Raw genomic sequence first — 17,804 nt, forward strand, 5'->3', positions numbered from 1 at the left:
CCTAGGCTAGGTAGGCCAGGTCAGAAACATGAAGTATTAATGGAGATGAATATGATATATGCAATTAATGTGTTCCCAATACATGGCAAATTTTTTATGTTTATTCCCATACCGGGAATTGAACCCGGGCCTCCTGGGTGAGAGCCAGGTATCCTAACCACTAGACAATATGGGATTAGCGTTAATAATTTTTACGATAAACACTTATTTTCTTTATCTTTATCTTATTTTTCCCTTCCGGAAACCTCTCCATAAAAACTAACCACTAGACAATATGGGATTGGCATCATAATTTTTACGATAAACGCTTAGTTGAAACTAACCCTTTACTTTTTCAACAACCCATGCTTTGCTTTACAAAGCCATGCTCGGACATTTAATAGACCAGATGTTGTTGTATTTCTATTGTCTGGTTCCCGGTGTGACGGTAGAAGCCGCCGCCACCGCAGCCATCTTCTTCTTCTTCTTCTTCTTCTTCTACTTCTTCTCCTTCTTCTGATAGCTGAAGCAAAAGCTTTGCTGTCGGAAAGCGTTATTAATTAAAAGTTAAGCGCTTTATTGAGTTTGTTGATGAACAGCGTAATTATTCCTTATGGTACAAGTAATATAAATAAGTCAGGATGGCCGAGCGGTCTAAGGCGCCAGACTCAAGGATAAAAACCTTACTTCTCCAAGAGAAGCATCAGAATTCTGGTCTTCAATGAAGGCGTGGGTTCAAATCCCACTCCTGACAGGTTTTTCTCTTGGAAGATGTACTTCCGGAGTAGATTTTTCATACGAGTCTCTTACAATAATAACAAGCGATGGTGGTATAGTGGTTAGTTTATGGAGGGGTTTCCGGAAGGGGAATAAACATGTATGGGGTGGGTGCATTTAAAAATATTCCTAAAATTACATAAATAAAATAAATGTGGAAGAGTCTACTAATCTACTGGGTATAGAGTTACTACGGGAAGAGGGGGGTTATCCTCAGCTTCGGGGTTTGGTGCACCATGATGGAAATGGGCACACACCATATCCATTGATCCCTGGATCGCTGCCAATCGGGCCTTTAATCGGAAGGCACCCCAGGATCTTCCGTTGATTCCAAGAATCGAACGGATTTCGTCGTTCCTGGGGTACCATGATCCAAGAGACCCGACAACCAGGGGGAGAATCCTCCCATGCGAAGAATATTTATCATATTTCCGCTGGTAGGCATTCTCCATACTCCCTGGTTGGTCATAGCAGACCACGACGTCGACCATCACCCGGGAACCGGATAGTTGAAATTCAACATCTGGTCTTAACCTTTGCCCGGGGATGGCATTGTTGATCGTGACGTCGTGTCCCTGCTTGACTAGCAGCGACTCCAAGAGATCTTGGATGGTGTTGTGCCTCTTGGTGGCGAGCTGGAGACCTTCTTCACAGTGGTTAAGCACATGAAACCCGGTCTCGTTTTCCTTTCCGCATCGGCGGCAACTCGTGTCTTGCTCCTGTGAGCAAAACCACGAGTGCCCCCGAAGAGGAAGGATGTCGAGCCGGGCCCTGTGAAGATATCTCCAGTCTCGGAAGGAGAGGGGCGTACGGCAGGATACCAGGCGAGCCATGTCTTTCGACTTGTCTTCCAGGGAGAGGCCAGTGGCAACTACTCCCTGGTGGCTCTTGTCGGAAATTAGGTCCCTGGTATAGCGCTGCCGAGCTACTTTCCGAAGTCCGCGGACTGCCTTGACTGGGCTTACGGAGACGTCATCGGCGACAATTCTTAGATTTTCGTCGCCGGATACATCAATCCGCACTCCCAGTCGTTTGGCAGCTTGGCGGGCAAGAGTCCAAAGATTGGACCCTGCCTCCGCGTACCTCAGTCTGTAGAGCCCCCATCCACGGATCCCGAAAGATATTCCCCAACTGGCAACACTCCTGGATGCTCGTTTCTGAACCCTCGCCGGATGGTGTCATGGAGCTGCTCTCGGCATATGTTCCTCACTGTAGGGTCTCTACAAGTGAGGAGCTGAGCAGCCCTGGCGATGGTCCAGATATCGGCATCATCAGTGAGGCGGCATGTTCCTAGGCCCCCAACCCGCCGGTCCGCGTAGAAAAACGGGACCGTTGCGTGATTGGGAAGGTTGCAAATAAGGCCTAGAAACTTCCTACACTCAGTGTCCAGTTGGGTAAGACAGTCTTTCAGGACCCGACCCGAAAATAATTTTTACGATAAACGCTTAGTTGAAACTAACCCTTTACTTTTTCAACAACCCATGCTTTGCTTTACAAAGCCATGCTCGGACATTTAATAGACCAGATGTTGTTGTATTTCTATTGTCTGGTTCCCGGTGTGACGGTAGAAGCCGCCACCACCGCAGCCATCTTCTTCTTCTTCTTCTTCTTCTTCTACTTCTTCTCCTTCTTCTGATAGCTGAAGCAAAAGCTTTGCTGTCGGAAAGCGTTATTAATTAAAAGTTAAGCGCTTTATTGAGTTTGTTGATGAACAGCGTAATTATTCCTTATGGTACAAGTAATATAAATAAGTCAGGATGGCCGAGCGGTCTAAGTCGCCAGACTCAAGGATAAAAACCTTACTTCTCCAAGAGAAGCATCAGAATTCTGGTCTTCAATGAAGGCGTGGGTTCAAATCCCACTCCTGAAAGGTTTTTCTCTTGGAAGATGTACTTCCGGAGTAGATTTTTCATACGAGTCTCTTACAATAATAACAAGCGATGGTGGTATAGTGGTTAGCATGGTTGCCTTCCAAGCAATCGACCCGAGTTCGATTCTCGGTCATCGCAGCAAATTATTTATCTAATTTGGAAAATCATGAATATTTAGGAGTGAAGTCTGCCACCGGTTGTCTAAAATTACAGTCATGAGCAAGAATGAATTAAGAATGGAAAAAACTACAAGGAAAATGTCTGATTCCTAGGCTAGGTAGGCCAGGTCAGAAACATGAAGTATTAATGGAGATGAATATGATATATGCAATTAATGTGTTCCCAATACATGGCAAATTTTTTATGTTTATTCCCATACCGGGAATTGAACCCGGGCCTCCTGGGTGAGAGCCAGGTATCCTAACCACTAGACAATATGGGATTAGCGTTAATAATTTTTACGATAAACACTTATTTTCTTTATCTTTATCTTATTTTTCCCTTCCGGAAACCTCTCCATAAAAACTAACCACTAGACAATATGGGATTGGCATCATAATTTTTACGATAAACGCTTAGATTTTCGATCGTCTGCTAGACTTCGTGTAGAGCAGACGTGTTTTTAAAGAGCTCCCGTTTTCATTGATGAAATGTTTTAGCTACTTGTATTATTTTTACATTTTATCCATTTACATCCAAAAAACCCTTTAAAAAAATTTTATTATGCTTTAACCAAAACAAATATTGAATTTTAATGCATGTCTTTCTTTAATTTTAGTACTCTATAGAATTTATTTATTTATTCTTTTCATCCATGAATTTTTTTTCATGTGATTTCACACTTTCTTCGGTTTTTAAATTATTATTTTTTTTTAATTCTTCATTAATTTTTTTATTCCACAATTTCTTTGTTTTTAAAATTTTTTCCTTATTCTTCACTAAATTTTTTTTATTCCACAATTTCTTCGGTTTCTATTTTTTTTTATTCTTTACAAAATTATTTAATTTTTAATTTTTAGTACTTAAAACATCTATTTTGCTATTTTTTTTCTTTCTTTCTTAAATTTCTAAATTCCTCTCTTTCTATATTTTTTTAGAATCTTCTCTTCAGATTTTTAATGGTTTTTTTTTAATTTTTCAAACAATATTTTACCGATTTTTTTCTTTATTTGTTTGTTTTTAGTCAATAAGAATTACTGTTTTATTCTTTCATATGTAAGTGGGCCCAGGGTAGCAATGGCAGAGGTAGGAGCATCTAGTAGAAATGCTACTAGAGTAAGACTCCATGGGACAATCATTAAAATCCCAGTTCCTCTGCCAATTATTTTAAAATGTGGGGAAAAATCCTGTCAAGGTGAGCGAGGTAGCGGTCCCTGGTCTGGGGATCGCAAGAGACAATTGGCGGAGACACACATAAAAGAAAGACATTCTAGGAGAGGGGTTCAGTACACCACCCAGTATGTCTGCCTTGGCTGTAAAAAGGAATTTAATTCGTTTATTTCAGCCGGCAGACATGCAAGACCTTGTACTGAGTCCCTTTCCTCCAGTATTCTCCGCCAATCCCTCGAACTAACCATTGCATCTGCAATGGATGGTTCTGCAGGGGTCTCCTAATCCCGCTCACTCTTCTCTCCCCACGTTTTCCCCTTCCAGAATTGAAGGGGACAAAATCATTTTAAAATACCCTGGGAAACCCACGAAGTGTCCTAGGTGTGAGTGGACTACCTTGGCAACTAACACCAGAGCCATGGGTAGTATCCACAGACACCTAGAGACAGCCCACACACTCCGACTAGTTAAATATTGGGAATGCGGAGTGTGTGGATTTGCTGGAGATGGCCCTACACTAAAAGGACATTACCAAAGGTTACATTCTAATAACAACCCATCACCCTCCATCCGATTTGCTGGGATATCCAGTATGGATGGCTCAAACCGTGACTCTTCTGCTGCAGTGATCTCTCTAGAGGATGTTACTGCAACAGAAGACGAGCGTGATGAGCTATCCGTGGTGGAAATCCCAGCGATCGAGGAATCCCCTGGTAATGTCCTATCTCCAGCAAATTTTACCGCTAGCCCTATTTTAGATCTTGGGAGGGAGTTCGCCTCCTCTTTTAATACACAAAATTTTAGTTGGCTTTATGAACTACCCCCACAAGAAAATACTAGCCCCACAATTTTATCACAAGAGATTTTAGACCCTTCACCTAACCCCGAGACCTTATCTTTTGTCCCCAGTCAGCACAGCAATCGAGGACGTAGTCACCACAGCTCAGAAGAGCAGAGCCAAAGAGACGACGATTTTGTCAGTCTCTGGGTTCCTGCCTTCTTGAGCTGTGAGACTCTACATGACCTAGACGATGTACTCGAACGTTGCACAGCTGACTGGCTCCCTAAAGCACAAATTTTACAAGACCCTAGCCCTGAACAACCCCGAGGAAACCCTGACAAAAGAAAAAGAAACCAAAACCGGCAGATGCAGAAGGCCCGGCGACATATCAAGCAAAAGGCGTACGAGGCGAGGAAGATTCAGCGGCTCTTCAACATTTACCCAAGAAGAGCCGTTCGACAGGTGCTCGAAGACCGTTTACCCTCCTACGATGGTACTGTACAAGCTGCGGAGGAATATCTCAAGAGGACTTACAACCGATTGAGACCATCTCCGCAGCAGTGCCAAAGTGCGAGGGAACTCTACGACACCTGCGACTGGTCCCAACCTTCAGAGGACCAGATGAACTTCCTTAATCGTGCGCCAACCCAACAAGAGCTTGAAGCTAAGCTCCGCCGGGCTACCAACACATCACCAGGGGTTGATGGCCTAGAATACCGTCATCTTAGAGCCATCGACCCCAACTGCATTCTGCTGGAAACAGTTTGTAAAATGGTTTGGAAGCTAGGGGTTCCTAATTGTTGGAAGACATCGCGAACTGTCCCCATTTTCAAGAAAGGGGACACTAGCGACTATTCCAACTTTAGACCAATATCCCTTCTTCCTACCATTTACAAACTGTTCTCGGGAGTGATCAGCCAGAGAATAACGCAAGTCGCTTCAGACCTTGGCTGGTTATCTCCCGAGCAAAAGGGTTTCCTCCCGGGGGTCCATGGTATTCAGGAACATACACAGCTCTTACAGACGGTTGTCGAGGAGACAAAGACCAAACGAAAGCACATGTCTCTTGCATGGCTGGACATGTGCAATGCGTTTGGATCTGTGCCTCACGCCGTTCTGAATGAGCTGTTCACATCACTTCCAATACCAGAGGACCTCCGGCGCATCCTGGTGGACATATATTCGGGAAATCGGATGGATTTTGCCGTTGGGAAAGAATCCATCCGCATTTTCCCGACAGCAGGTGTTCGCCAGGGTGACGCTCTTAGTTCCCCTATTTTTAACCTGGCTTCCGAACCCCTCGTCAGGGCCGGAAAGTCCAATATTAACCCCGGATTTTTAATATTTGGCTCGCTCGTGAAAACCACGGCATATGCTGACGACATTGCCGTGGCTACAAATTCTCCCTCCGAGCTCCAAAACATTTTAAACGTTTTTACCCTCACCGCAAACACCTTGGGGCTGCAATTTAATGCCGGGAAGTGTGCTTGCCTGGTCTTCGACAAAGGCAAGCCGTCTGACGCCCAGTGCCGAATTGGTGATCAATTAATTCGGTGCTTGGGTCCAGACGACCAAGAAACATATCTTGGTACACCGATCGGAGGAAAATTGCGGTTCCGACCACCAACTGACCTTATCCCTAACCTCGACAAGATTGCCGCCTCCCACCTCGCACCATGGCAAAAACTTGAAATCTTCCGTAGCCACCTTCTTCCCTCCCTTTCCCATCACCTCGCTTCGGGTCGGGTCCTGAAAGACTGTCTTACCCAACTGGACACTGAGTGTAGGAAGTTTCTAGGCCTTATTTGCAACCTTCCCAATCACGCAACGGTCCCGTTTTTCTACGCGGACCGGCGGGTTGGGGGCCTAGGAACATGCCGCCTCACTGATGATGCCGATATCTGGACCATCGCCAGGGCTTGCTCAGCTCCTCACTTGTAGAGACCCTACAGTGAGGAACATATGCCGAGAGCAGCTCCATGACACCATCCGGCGAGGGTTCAGAAACGAGCATCCAGGAGTGTTGCCAGTTGGGGAATATCTTTCGGGATCCGTGGATGGGGGCTCTACAGACTGAGGTACGCGGAGGCAGGTTCCAATCTTTGGACTCTTGCCCGCCAAGCTGCCAAACGACTGGGAGTGCGGATTGATGTATCCGGCGACGAAAATCTAAGAATTGTCGCCGATGACGTCTCCGTAAGCCCAGTCAAGGCAGTCCGCGGACTTCGGAAAGTAGCTCGGCAGCGCTATACCAGGGACCTAATTTCCGACAAGAGCCACCAGGGAGTAGTTGCCACTGGCCTCTCCCTGGAAGACAAGTCGAAAGACATGGCTCGCCTGGTATCCTGCCGTACGCCCCTCTCCTTCCGCGACTGGAGATATCTTCACAGGGCCCGGCTCGACATCCTTCCTCTTCGGGGGCACTCGTGGTTTTGCTCACAGGAGCAAGATACGAGTTGCCGCCGATGCGGAAAGGAAAACGAGACCGGGTTTCATGTGCTTAACCACTGTGAAGAAGGTCTCCAGCTCGCCACCAAGAGGCACAACACCATCCAAGATCTCTTGGAATCGCTGCTAGTCAAGCAGGGACACGACGTCACGATCAACAATGCCATCCCCGGGCAAAGATTAAGACCGGATGTTGAATTTTTACTATCCGGTTCCCGGGTGATGGTTGACGTCGTGGTCTGCTATGACCAACCAGGGAGTATGGAGAATGCCTACCAGCGGAAATATGATAAATATTCTTCGCATGGGAGGATTCTCCCCCTGGTTGTCGGGTCTCTTGGATCATGGTACCCCAGGAACGACGAAATCCGTTCGATTCTCGGAATCAACGGAAGATCTTGGGGTGCCTTCCGATTCAAGGCCCGATTGGCAGCGATCCAGGGATCAATGGATATGGTGTGTGCCCATTTCCATCATGGTGCACCAAACCCCGAAGCTGAGGATATCCCCCCTTTTCCCGTAGAAACTCCCTACCCAGTAGATTAGTAGATTCTTTCCCTCATATTTTATTTATGTAATTTTAGTAATATTTTAAAATGCACCTACCTCATACATGTTTATTCCCCTTCCGGAAACCCCTCCATAAACTAACCACTAGACAATATGGGATTAGCGTTAATAATTTTTACGATAAACACTTATTTTCTTTATCTTTATCTTATTTTTCCCTTCCGGAAACCTCTCCATAAAAACTAACCACTAGACAATATGGGATTGGCATCATAATTTTTACGATAAACGCTTAGTTGAAACTAACCCTTTACTTTTTCAACAACCCATGCTTTGCTTTACAAAGCCATGCTCGGACATTTAATAGACCAGATGTTGTTGTATTTCTATTGTCTGGTTCCCGGTGTGACGGTAGAAGCCGCCACCACCGCAGCCATCTTCTTCTTCTTCTTCTTCTTCTTTTACTTCTTCTCCTTCTTCTGATAGCTGAAGCAAAAGCTTTGCTGTCGGAAAGCGTTATTAATTAAAAGTTAAGCGCTTTATTGAGTTTGTTGATGAACAGCGTAATTATTCCTTATGGTACAAGTAATATAAATAAGTCAGGATGGCCGAGCGGTCTAAGGCGCCAGACTCAAGGATAAAAACCTTACTTCTCCAAGAGAAGCATCAGAATTCTGGTCTTCAATGAAGGCGTGGGTTCAAATCCCACTCCTGACAGGTTTTTCTCTTGGAAGATGTACTTCCGGAGTAGATTTTTCATACGAGTCTCTTACAATAATAACAAGCGATGGTGGTATAGTGGTTAGTTTATGGAGGGGTTTCCGGAAGGGGAATAAACATGTATGGGGTGGGTGCATTTAAAAATATTCCTAAAATTACATAAATAAAATAAATGGGGAAGAGTCTACTAATCTACTGGGTATAGAGTTACTACGGGAAGAGGGGGGTTATCCTCAGCTTCGGGGTTTGGTGCACCATGATGGAAATGGGCACACACCATATCCATTGATCCCTGGATCGCTGCCAATCGGGCCTTGAATCGGAAGGCACCCCAGGATCTTCCGTTGATTCCAAGAATCGAACGGATTTCGTCGTTCCTGGGGTACCATGATCCAAGAGACCCGACAACCAGGGGGAGAATCCTCCCATGCGAAGAATATTTATCATATTTCCGCTGGTAGGCATTCTCCATACTCCCTGGTTGGTCATAGCAGACCACGACGTCGACCATCACCCGGGAACCGGATAGTTGAAATTCAACATCTGGTCTTAACCTTTGCCCGGGGATGGCATTGTTGATCGTGACGTCGTGTCCCTGCTTGACTAGCAGCGACTCCAAGAGATCTTGGATGGTGTTGTGCCTCTTGGTGGCGAGCTGGAGACCTTCTTCACAGTGGTTAAGCACATGAAACCCGGTCTCGTTTTCCTTTCCGCATCGGCGGCAACTCGTGTCTTGCTCCTGTGAGCAAAACCACGAGTGCCCCTGAAGAGGAAGGATGTCGAGCCGGGCCCTGTGAAGATATCTCCAGTCTCGGAAGGAGAGGGGCGTACGGCAGGATACCAGGCGAGCCATGTCTTTCGACTTGTCTTCCAGGGAGAGGCCAGTGGCAACTACTCCCTGGTGGCTCTTGTCGGAAATTAGGTCCCTGGTATAGCGCTGCCGAGCTACTTTCCGAAGTCCGCGGACTGCCTTGACTGGGCTTACGGAGACGTCATCGGCGACAATTCTTAGATTTTCGTCGCCGGATACATCAATCCGCACTCCCAGTCGTTTGGCAGCTTGGCGGGCAAGAGTCCAAAGATTGGACCCTGCCTCCGCGTACCTCAGTCTGTAGAGCCCCCCCATCCACGGATCCCGAAAGATATTCCCCAACTGGCAACACTCCTGGATGCTCGTTTCTGAACCCTCGCCGGATGGTGTCATGGAGCTGCTCTCGGCATATGTTCCTCACTGTAGGGTCTCTACAAGTGAGGAGCTGAGCAGCCCTGGCGATGGTCCAGATATCGGCATCATCAGTGAGGCGGCATGTTCCTAGGCCCCCAACCCGCCGGTCCGCGTAGAAAAACGGGACCGTTGCGTGATTGGGAAGGTTGCAAATAAGGCCTAGAAACTTCCTACACTCAGTGTCCAGTTGGGTAAGACAGTCTTTCAGGACCCGACCCGAAAATAATTTTTACGATAAACGCTTAGTTGAAACTAACCCTTTACTTTTTCAACAACCCATGCTTTGCTTTACAAAGCCATGCTCGGACATTTAATAGACCAGATGTTGTTGTATTTCTATTGTCTGGTTCCCGGTGTGACGGTAGAAGCCGCCGCCACCGCAGCCCTCTTCTTCTTCTTCTTCTTCTTCTTCTACTTCTTCTCCTTCTTCTGATAGCTGAAGCAAAAGCTTTGCTGTCGGAAAGCGTTATTAATTAAAAGTTAAGCGCTTTATTGAGTTTGTTGATGAACAGCGTAATTATTCCTTATGGTACAAGTAATATAAATAAGTCAGGATGGCCGAGCGGTCTAAGGCGCCAGACTCAAGGATAAAAACCTTACTTCTCCAAGAGAAGCATCAGAATTCTGGTCTTCAATGAAGGCGTGGGTTCAAATCCCACTCCTGACAGGTTTTTCTCTTGGAAGATGTACTTCCGGAGTAGATTTTTCATACGAGTCTCTTACAATAATAACAAGCGATGGTGGTATAGTGGTTAGCATGGTTGCCTTCCAAGCAATCGACCCGAGTTCGATTCTCGGTCATCGCAGCAAATTATTTATCTAATTTGGAAAATCATGAATATTTAGGAGTGAAGTCTGCCACCTGTTGTCTAAAATTACAGTCATGAGCAAGAATGAATTAAGTATGGAAAAAACTACAAGGAAAATGTCTGATTCCTAGGCTAGGTAGGCCAGGTCAGAAACATGAAGTATTAATGGAGATGAATATGATATATGCAATTAATGTGTTCCCAATACATGGCAAATTTTTTATTCCCATACCGGGAATTGAACCCGGGCCTCCTGGGTGAGAGCCAGGTATCCTAACCACTAGACAATATGGGATTAGCGTTAATAATTTTTACGATAAACACTTATTTTCTTTATCTTTATCTTATTTTTCCCTTCCGGAAACCTCTCCATAAAAACTAACCACTAGACAATTAGGGATTGGCATCATAATTTTTACGATAAACGCTTAGTTGAAACTAACCCTTTACTTTTTCAACAACCCATGCTTTGCTTTACAAAGCCATGCTCGGACATTTAATAGACCAGATGTTGTTGTATTTCTATTGTCTGGTTCCCGGTGTGACGGTAGAAGCCGCCACCACCGCAGCCATCTTCTTCTTCTTCTTCTTCTTCTTCTACTTCTTCTCCTTCTTCTGATAGCTGAAGCAAAAGCTTTGCTGTCGGAAAGCGTTATTAATTAAAAGTTAAGCGCTTTATTGAGTTTGTTGATGAACAGCGTAATTATTCCTTATGGTACAAGTAATATAAATAAGTCAGGATGGCCGAGCGGTCTAAGTCGCCAGACTCAAGGATAAAAACCTTACTTCTCCAAGAGAAGCATCAGAATTCTGGTCTTCAATGAAGGCGTGGGTTCAAATCCCACTCCTGACAGGTTTTTCTCTTGGAAGATGTACTTCCGGAGTAGATTTTTCATACGAGTCTCTTACAATAATAACAAGCGATGGTGGTATAGTGGTTAGCATGGTTGCCTTCCAAGCAATCGACCCGAGTTCGATTCTCGGTCATCGCAGCAAATTATTTATCTAATTTGGAAAATCATGAATATTTAGGAGTGAAGTCTGCCACCGGTTGTCTAAAATTACAGTCATGAGCAAGAATGAATTAAGAATGGAAAAAACTACAAGGAAAATGTCTGATTCCTAGGCTAGGTAGGCCAGGTCAGAAACATGAAGTATTAATGGAGATGAATATGATATATGCAATTAATGTGTTCCCAATACATGGCAAATTTTTTATGTTTATTCCCATACCGGGAATTGAACCCGGGCCTCCTGGGTGAGAGCCAGGTATCCTAACCACTAGACAATATGGGATTAGCGTTAATAATTTTTACGATAAACACTTATTTTCTTTATCTTTATCTTATTTTTCCCTTCCGGAAACCTCTCCATAAAAACTAACCACTAGACAATATGGGATTGGCATCATAATTTTTACGATAAACGCTTAGTTGAAACTAACCCTTTACTTTTTCAACAACCCATGCTTTGCTTTACAAAGCCATGCTCGGACATTTAATAGACCAGATGTTGTTGTATTTCTATTGTCTGGTTCCCGGTGTGACGGTAGAAGCCGCCACCACCGCAGCCATCTTCTTCTTCTTCTTCTTCTTCTTTTACTTCTTCTCCTTCTTCTGATAGCTGAAGCAAAAGCTTTGCTGTCGGAAAGCGTTATTAATTAAAAGTTAAGCGCTTTATTGAGTTTGTTGATGAACAGCGTAATTATTCCTTATGGTACAAGTAATATAAATAAGTCAGGATGGCCGAGCGGTCTAAGGCGCCAGACTCAAGGATAAAAACCTTACTTCTCCAAGAGAAGCATCAGAATTCTGGTCTTCAATGAAGGCGTGGGTTCAAATCCCACTCCTGACAGGTTTTTCTCTTGGAAGATGTACTTCCGGAGTAGATTTTTCATACGAGTCTCTTACAATAATAACAAGCGATGGTGGTATAGTGGTTAGTTTATGGAGGGGTTTCCGGAAGGGGAATAAACATGTATGGGGTGGGTGCATTTTAAAATATTCTTAAAATTACATAAATAAAATAAATGGGGAAGAGTCTACTAATCTACTGGGTATAGAGTTACTACGGGAAGAGGGGGGTTATCCTCAGCTTCGGGGTTTGGTGCACCATGATGGAAATGGGCACACACCATATCCATTGATCCCTGGATCGCTGCCAATCGGGCCTTGAATCGGAAGGCACCCCAGGATCTTCCGTTGATTCCAAGAATCGAACGGATTTCGTCGTTCCTGGGGTACCATGATCCAAGAGACCCGACAACCAGGGGGAGAATCCTCCCATGCGAAGAATATTTATCATATTTCCACTGGTAGGCATTCTCCATACTCCCTGGTTGGTCATAGCAGACCACGACGTCGACCATCACCCGGGAACCGGATAGTTGAAATTCAACATCTGGTCTTAACCTTTGCCCGGGGATGGCATTGTTGATCGTGACGTCGTGTCCCTGCTTGACTAGCAGCGACTCCAAGAGATCTTGGATGGTGTTGTGCCTCTTGGTGGCGAGCTGGAGACCTTCTTCACAGTGGTTAAGCACATGAAACCCGGTCTCGTTTTCCTTTCCGCATCGGCGGCAACTCGTGTCTTGCTCCTGTGAGCAAAACCACGAGTGCCCCCGAAGAGGAAGGATGTCGAGCCGGGCCCTGTGAAGATATCTCCAGTCTCGGAAGGAGAGGGGCGTACGGCAGGATACCAGGCGAGCCATGTCTTTCGACTTGTCTTCCAGGGAGAGGCCAGTGGCAACTACTCCCTGGTGGCTCTTGTCGGAAATTAGGTCCCTGGTATAGCGCTGCCGAGCTACTTTCCGAAGTCCGCGGACTGCCTTGACTGGGCTTACGGAGACGTCATCGGCGACAATTCTTAGATTTTCGTCGCCGGATACATCAATCCGCACTCCCAGTCGTTTGGCAGCTTGGCGGGCAAGAGTCCAAAGATTGGACCCTGCCTCCGCGTACCTCAGTCTGTAGAGCCCCCCATCCACGGATCCCGAAAGATATTCCCCAACTGGCAACACTCCTGGATGCTCGTTTCTGAACCCTCGCCGGATGGTGTCATGGAGCTGCTCTCGGCATATGTTCCTCACTGTAGGGTCTCTACAAGTGAGGAGCTGAGCAGCCCTGGCGATGGTCCAGATATCGGCATCATCAGTGAGGCGGCATGTTCCTAGGCCCCCAACCCGCCGGTCCGCGTAGAAAAACGGGACCGTTGCGTGATTGGGAAGGTTGCAAATAAGGCCTAGAAACTTCCTACACTCAGTGTCCAGTTGGGTAAGACAGTCTTTCAGGACCCGACCCGAAAATAATTTTTACGATAAACGCTTAGTTGAAACTAACCCTTTACTTTTTCAACAACCCATGCTTTGCTTTACAAAGCCATGCTCGGACATTTAATAGACCAGATGTTGTTGTATTTCTATTGTCTGGTTCCCGGTGTGACGGTAGAAGCCGCCGCCACCGCAGCCCTCTTCTTCTTCTTCTTCTTCTTCTTCTACTTCTTCTCCTTCTTCTGATAGCTGAAGCAAAAGCTTTGCTGTCGGAAAGCGTTATTAATTAAAAGTTAAGCGCTTTATTGAGTTTGTTGATGAACAGCGTAATTATTCCTTATGGTACAAGTAATATAAATAAGTCAGGATGGCCGAGCGGTCTAAGGCGCCAGACTCAAGGATAAAAACCTTACTTCTCCAAGAGAAGCATCAGAATTCTGGTCTTCAATGAAGGCGTGGGTTCAAATCCCACTCCTGACAGGTTTTTCTCTTGGAAGATGTACTTCCGGAGTAGATTTTTCATACGAGTCTCTTACAATAATAACAAGCGATGGTGGTATAGTGGTTAGCATGGTTGCCTTCCAAGCAATCGACCCGAGTTCGATTCTCGGTCATCGCAGCAAATTATTTATCTAATTTGGAAAATCATGAATATTTAGGAGTGAAGTCTGCCACCTGTTGTCTAAAATTACAGTCATGAGCAAGAATGAATTAAGTATGGAAAAAACTACAAGGAAAATGTCTGATTCCTAGGCTAGGTAGGCCAGGTCAGAAACATGAAGTATTAATGGAGATGAATATGATATATGCAATTAATGTGTTCCCAATACATGGCAAATTTTTTATTCCCATACCGGGAATTGAACCCGGGCCTCCTGGGTGAGAGCCAGGTATCCTAACCACTAGACAATATGGGATTAGCGTTAATAATTTTTACGATAAACACTTATTTTCTTTATCTTTATCTTATTTTTCCCTTCCGGAAACCTCTCCATAAAAACTAACCACTAGACAATTAGGGATTGGCATCATAATTTTTACGATAAACGCTTAGTTGAAACTAACCCTTTACTTTTTCAACAACCCATGCTTTGCTTTACAAAGCCATGCTCGGACATTTAATAGACCAGATGTTGTTGTATTTCTATTGTCTGGTTCCCGGTGTGACGGTAGAAGCCGCCACCACCGCAGCCATCTTCTTCTTCTTCTTCTTCTTCTTCTACTTCTTCTCCTTCTTCTGATAGCTGAAGCAAAAGCTTTGCTGTCGGAAAGCGTTATTAATTAAAAGTTAAGCGCTTTATTGAGTTTGTTGATGAACAGCGTAATTATTCCTTATGGTACAAGTAATATAAATAAGTCAGGATGGCCGAGCGGTCTAAGGCGCCAGACTCAAGGATAAAAACCTTACTTCTCCAAGAGAAGCATCAGAATTCTGGTCTTCAATGAAGGCGTGGGTTCAAATCCCACTCCTGACAGGTTTTTCTCTTGGAAGATGTACTTCCGGAGTAGATTTTTCATACGAGTCTCTTACAATAATAACAAGCGATGGTGGTATAGTGGTTAGTTTATGGAGGGGTTTCCGGAAGGGGAATAAACATGTATGGGGTGGGTGCATTTAAAAATATTCCTAAAATTACATAAATAAAATAAATGGGGAAGAGTCTACTAATCTACTGGGTATAGAGTTACTACGGGAAGAGGGGGGTTATCCTCAGCTTCGGGGTTTGGTGCACCATGATGGAAATGGGCACACACCATATCCATTGATCCCTGGATCGCTGCCAATCGGGCCTTGAATCGGAAGGCACCCCAGGATCTTCCGTTGATTCCAAGAATCGAACGGATTTCGTCGTTCCTGGGGTACCATGATCCAAGAGACCCGACAACCAGGGGGAGAATCCTCCCATGCGAAGAATATTTATCATATTTCCGCTGGTAGGCATTCTCCATACTCCCTGGTTGGTCATAGCAGACCACGACGTCGACCATCACCCGGGAACCGGATAGTTGAAATTCAACATCTGGTCTTAACCTTTGCCCGGGGATGGCATTGTTGATCGTGACGTCGTGTCCCTGCTTGACTAGCAGCGACTCCAAGAGATCTTGGATGGTGTTGTGCCTCTTGGTGGCGAGCTGGAGACCTTCTTCACAGTGGTTAAGCACATGAAACCCGGTCTCGTTTTCCTTTCCGCATCGGCGGCAACTCGTGTCTTGCTCCTGTGAGCAAAACCACGAGTGCCCCCGAAGAGGAAGGATGTCGAGCCGGGCCCTGTGAAGATATCTCCAGTCTCGGAAGGAGAGGGGCGTACGGCAGGATACCAGGCGAGCCATGTCTTTCGACTTGTCTTCCAGGGAGAGGCCAGTGGCAACTACTCCCTGGTGGCTCTTGTCGGAAATTAGGTCCCTGGTATAGCGCTGCCGAGCTACTTTCCGAAGTCCGCGGACTGCCTTGACTGGGCTTACGGAGACGTCATCGGCGACAATTCTTAGATTTTCGTCGCCGGATACATCAATCCGCACTCCCAGTCGTTTGGCAGCTTGGCGGGCAAGAGTCCAAAGATTGGACCCTGCCTCCGCGTACCTCAGTCTGTAGAGCCCCCCATCCACGGATCCCGAAAGATATTCCCCAACTGGCAACACTCCTGGATGCTCGTTTCTGAACCCTCGCCGGATGGTGTCATGGAGCTGCTCTCGGCATATGTTCCTCACTGTAGGGTCTCTACAAGTGAGGAGCTGAGCAGCCCTGGCGATGGTCCAGATATCGGCATCATCAGTGAGGCGGCATGTTCCTAGGCCCCCAACCCGCCGGTCCGCGTAGAAAAACGGGACCGTTGCGTGATTGGGAAGGTTGCAAATAAGGCCTAGAAACTTCCTACACTCAGTGTCCAGTTGGGTAAGACAGTCTTTCAGGACCCGACCCGAAAATAATTTTTACGATAAACGCTTAGTTGAAACTAACCCTTTACTTTTTCAACAACCCATGCTTTGCTTTACAAAGCCATGCTCGGACATTTAATAGACCAGATGTTGTTGTATTTCTATTGTCTGGTTCCCGGTGTGACGGTAGAAGCCGCCGCCACCGCAGCCCTCTTCTTCTTCTTCTTCTTCTTCTTCTTCTACTTCTTCTCCTTCTTCTGATAGCTGAAGCAAAAGCTTTGCTGTCGGAAAGCGTTATTAATTAAAAGTTAAGCGCTTTATTGAGTTTGTTGATGAACAGCGTAATTATTCCTTATGGTACAAGTAATATAAATAAGTCAGGATGGCCGAGCGGTCTAAGGCGCCAGACTCAAGGATAAAAACCTTACTTCTCCAAGAGAAGCATCAGAATTCTGGTCTTCAATGAAGGCGTGGGTTCAAATCCCACTCCTGACAGGTTTTTCTCTTGGAAGATGTACTTCCGGAGTAGATTTTTCATACGAGTCTCTTACAATAATAACAAGCGATGGTGGTATAGTGGTTAGTTTATGGAGGGGTTTCCGGAAGGGGAATAAACATGTATGGGGTGGGTGCATTTAAAAATATTCCTAAAATTACATAAATAAAATAAATGGGGAAGAGTCTACTAATCTACTGGGTATAGAGTTACTACGGGAAGAGGGGGTTATCCTCAGCTTCGGGGTTTGGTGCACCATGATGGAAATGGGCACACACCATATCCATTGATCCCTGGATCGCTGCCAATCGGGCCTTGAATCGGAAGGCACCCCAGGATCTTCCGTTGATTCCAAGAATCGAACGGATTTCGTCGTTCCTGGGGTACCATGATCCAAGAGACCCGACAACCAGGGGGAGAATCCTCCCATGCGAAGAATATTTATCATATTTCCGCTGGTAGGCATTCTCCATACTCCCTGGTTGGTCATAGCAGACCACGACGTCGACCATCACCCGGGAACCGGATAGTTGAAATTCAACATCTGGTCTTAACCTTTGCCCGGGGATGGCATTGTTGATCGTGACGTCGTGTCCCTGCTTGACTAGCAGCGACTCCAAGAGATCTTGGATGGTGTTGTGCCTCTTGGTGGCGAGCTGGAGACCTTCTTCACAGTGGTTAAGCACATGAAACCCGGTCTCGTTTTCCTTTCCG

The 17,804-nt window shown here is 45.7% G+C and overlaps 17 non-coding genes across 17 annotated transcripts; 12 read left to right on the forward strand and 5 right to left on the reverse strand.

Annotated features, from left to right (window-relative positions):
- Window positions 1-103: 103 nt before the first annotated feature.
- On the reverse strand, window positions 104-175 carry Trnae-cuc. Its single transcript has one exon. It is a non-coding gene; the product is annotated as a tRNA-Glu (tRNA).
- A 439-nt stretch (window positions 176-614) lies between these two features.
- Trnal-caa lies at window positions 615-733 on the forward strand. The gene is made up of 2 exons: window positions 615-652; window positions 689-733. It is a non-coding gene; the product is annotated as a tRNA-Leu (tRNA).
- A 1,960-nt stretch (window positions 734-2,693) lies between these two features.
- Trnag-ucc lies at window positions 2,694-2,765 on the forward strand. Its single transcript has one exon. It is a non-coding gene; the product is annotated as a tRNA-Gly (tRNA).
- Window positions 2,766-2,997: 232 nt separating this feature from the next.
- Trnae-cuc lies at window positions 2,998-3,069 on the reverse strand. The gene has a single exon. It is a non-coding gene; the product is annotated as a tRNA-Glu (tRNA).
- A 5,224-nt stretch (window positions 3,070-8,293) lies between these two features.
- Trnal-caa lies at window positions 8,294-8,412 on the forward strand. Its single transcript has 2 exons — window positions 8,294-8,331; window positions 8,368-8,412. It is a non-coding gene; the product is annotated as a tRNA-Leu (tRNA).
- Window positions 8,413-10,188: 1,776 nt separating this feature from the next.
- Trnal-caa lies at window positions 10,189-10,307 on the forward strand. Its single transcript has 2 exons — window positions 10,189-10,226; window positions 10,263-10,307. It is a non-coding gene; the product is annotated as a tRNA-Leu (tRNA).
- Window positions 10,308-10,374: 67 nt separating this feature from the next.
- Trnag-ucc lies at window positions 10,375-10,446 on the forward strand. The gene has a single exon. It is a non-coding gene; the product is annotated as a tRNA-Gly (tRNA).
- Window positions 10,447-10,672: 226 nt separating this feature from the next.
- Window positions 10,673-10,744, reverse strand: Trnae-cuc. Its single transcript has one exon. It is a non-coding gene; the product is annotated as a tRNA-Glu (tRNA).
- Window positions 10,745-11,183: 439 nt separating this feature from the next.
- Trnal-caa lies at window positions 11,184-11,302 on the forward strand. The gene is made up of 2 exons: window positions 11,184-11,221; window positions 11,258-11,302. It is a non-coding gene; the product is annotated as a tRNA-Leu (tRNA).
- A 67-nt stretch (window positions 11,303-11,369) lies between these two features.
- Trnag-ucc lies at window positions 11,370-11,441 on the forward strand. Its single transcript has one exon. It is a non-coding gene; the product is annotated as a tRNA-Gly (tRNA).
- Window positions 11,442-11,673: 232 nt separating this feature from the next.
- Trnae-cuc lies at window positions 11,674-11,745 on the reverse strand. The gene has a single exon. It is a non-coding gene; the product is annotated as a tRNA-Glu (tRNA).
- A 439-nt stretch (window positions 11,746-12,184) lies between these two features.
- On the forward strand, window positions 12,185-12,303 carry Trnal-caa. Its single transcript has 2 exons — window positions 12,185-12,222; window positions 12,259-12,303. It is a non-coding gene; the product is annotated as a tRNA-Leu (tRNA).
- A 1,775-nt stretch (window positions 12,304-14,078) lies between these two features.
- Window positions 14,079-14,197, forward strand: Trnal-caa. Its single transcript has 2 exons — window positions 14,079-14,116; window positions 14,153-14,197. It is a non-coding gene; the product is annotated as a tRNA-Leu (tRNA).
- Window positions 14,198-14,264: 67 nt separating this feature from the next.
- Window positions 14,265-14,336, forward strand: Trnag-ucc. Its single transcript has one exon. It is a non-coding gene; the product is annotated as a tRNA-Gly (tRNA).
- A 226-nt stretch (window positions 14,337-14,562) lies between these two features.
- Trnae-cuc lies at window positions 14,563-14,634 on the reverse strand. Its single transcript has one exon. It is a non-coding gene; the product is annotated as a tRNA-Glu (tRNA).
- A 439-nt stretch (window positions 14,635-15,073) lies between these two features.
- Trnal-caa lies at window positions 15,074-15,192 on the forward strand. The gene is made up of 2 exons: window positions 15,074-15,111; window positions 15,148-15,192. It is a non-coding gene; the product is annotated as a tRNA-Leu (tRNA).
- A 1,778-nt stretch (window positions 15,193-16,970) lies between these two features.
- Trnal-caa lies at window positions 16,971-17,089 on the forward strand. Its single transcript has 2 exons — window positions 16,971-17,008; window positions 17,045-17,089. It is a non-coding gene; the product is annotated as a tRNA-Leu (tRNA).
- The last annotated feature ends 715 nt before the right edge of the window (window positions 17,090-17,804 follow it).

The sequence above is a fragment of the Daphnia magna genome, linkage group LG5 (assembly GCF_020631705.1).
Source record: "Daphnia magna isolate NIES linkage group LG5, ASM2063170v1.1, whole genome shotgun sequence".
NCBI classification, from domain to species: Eukaryota; Metazoa; Arthropoda; class Branchiopoda; order Diplostraca; family Daphniidae; genus Daphnia; species Daphnia magna.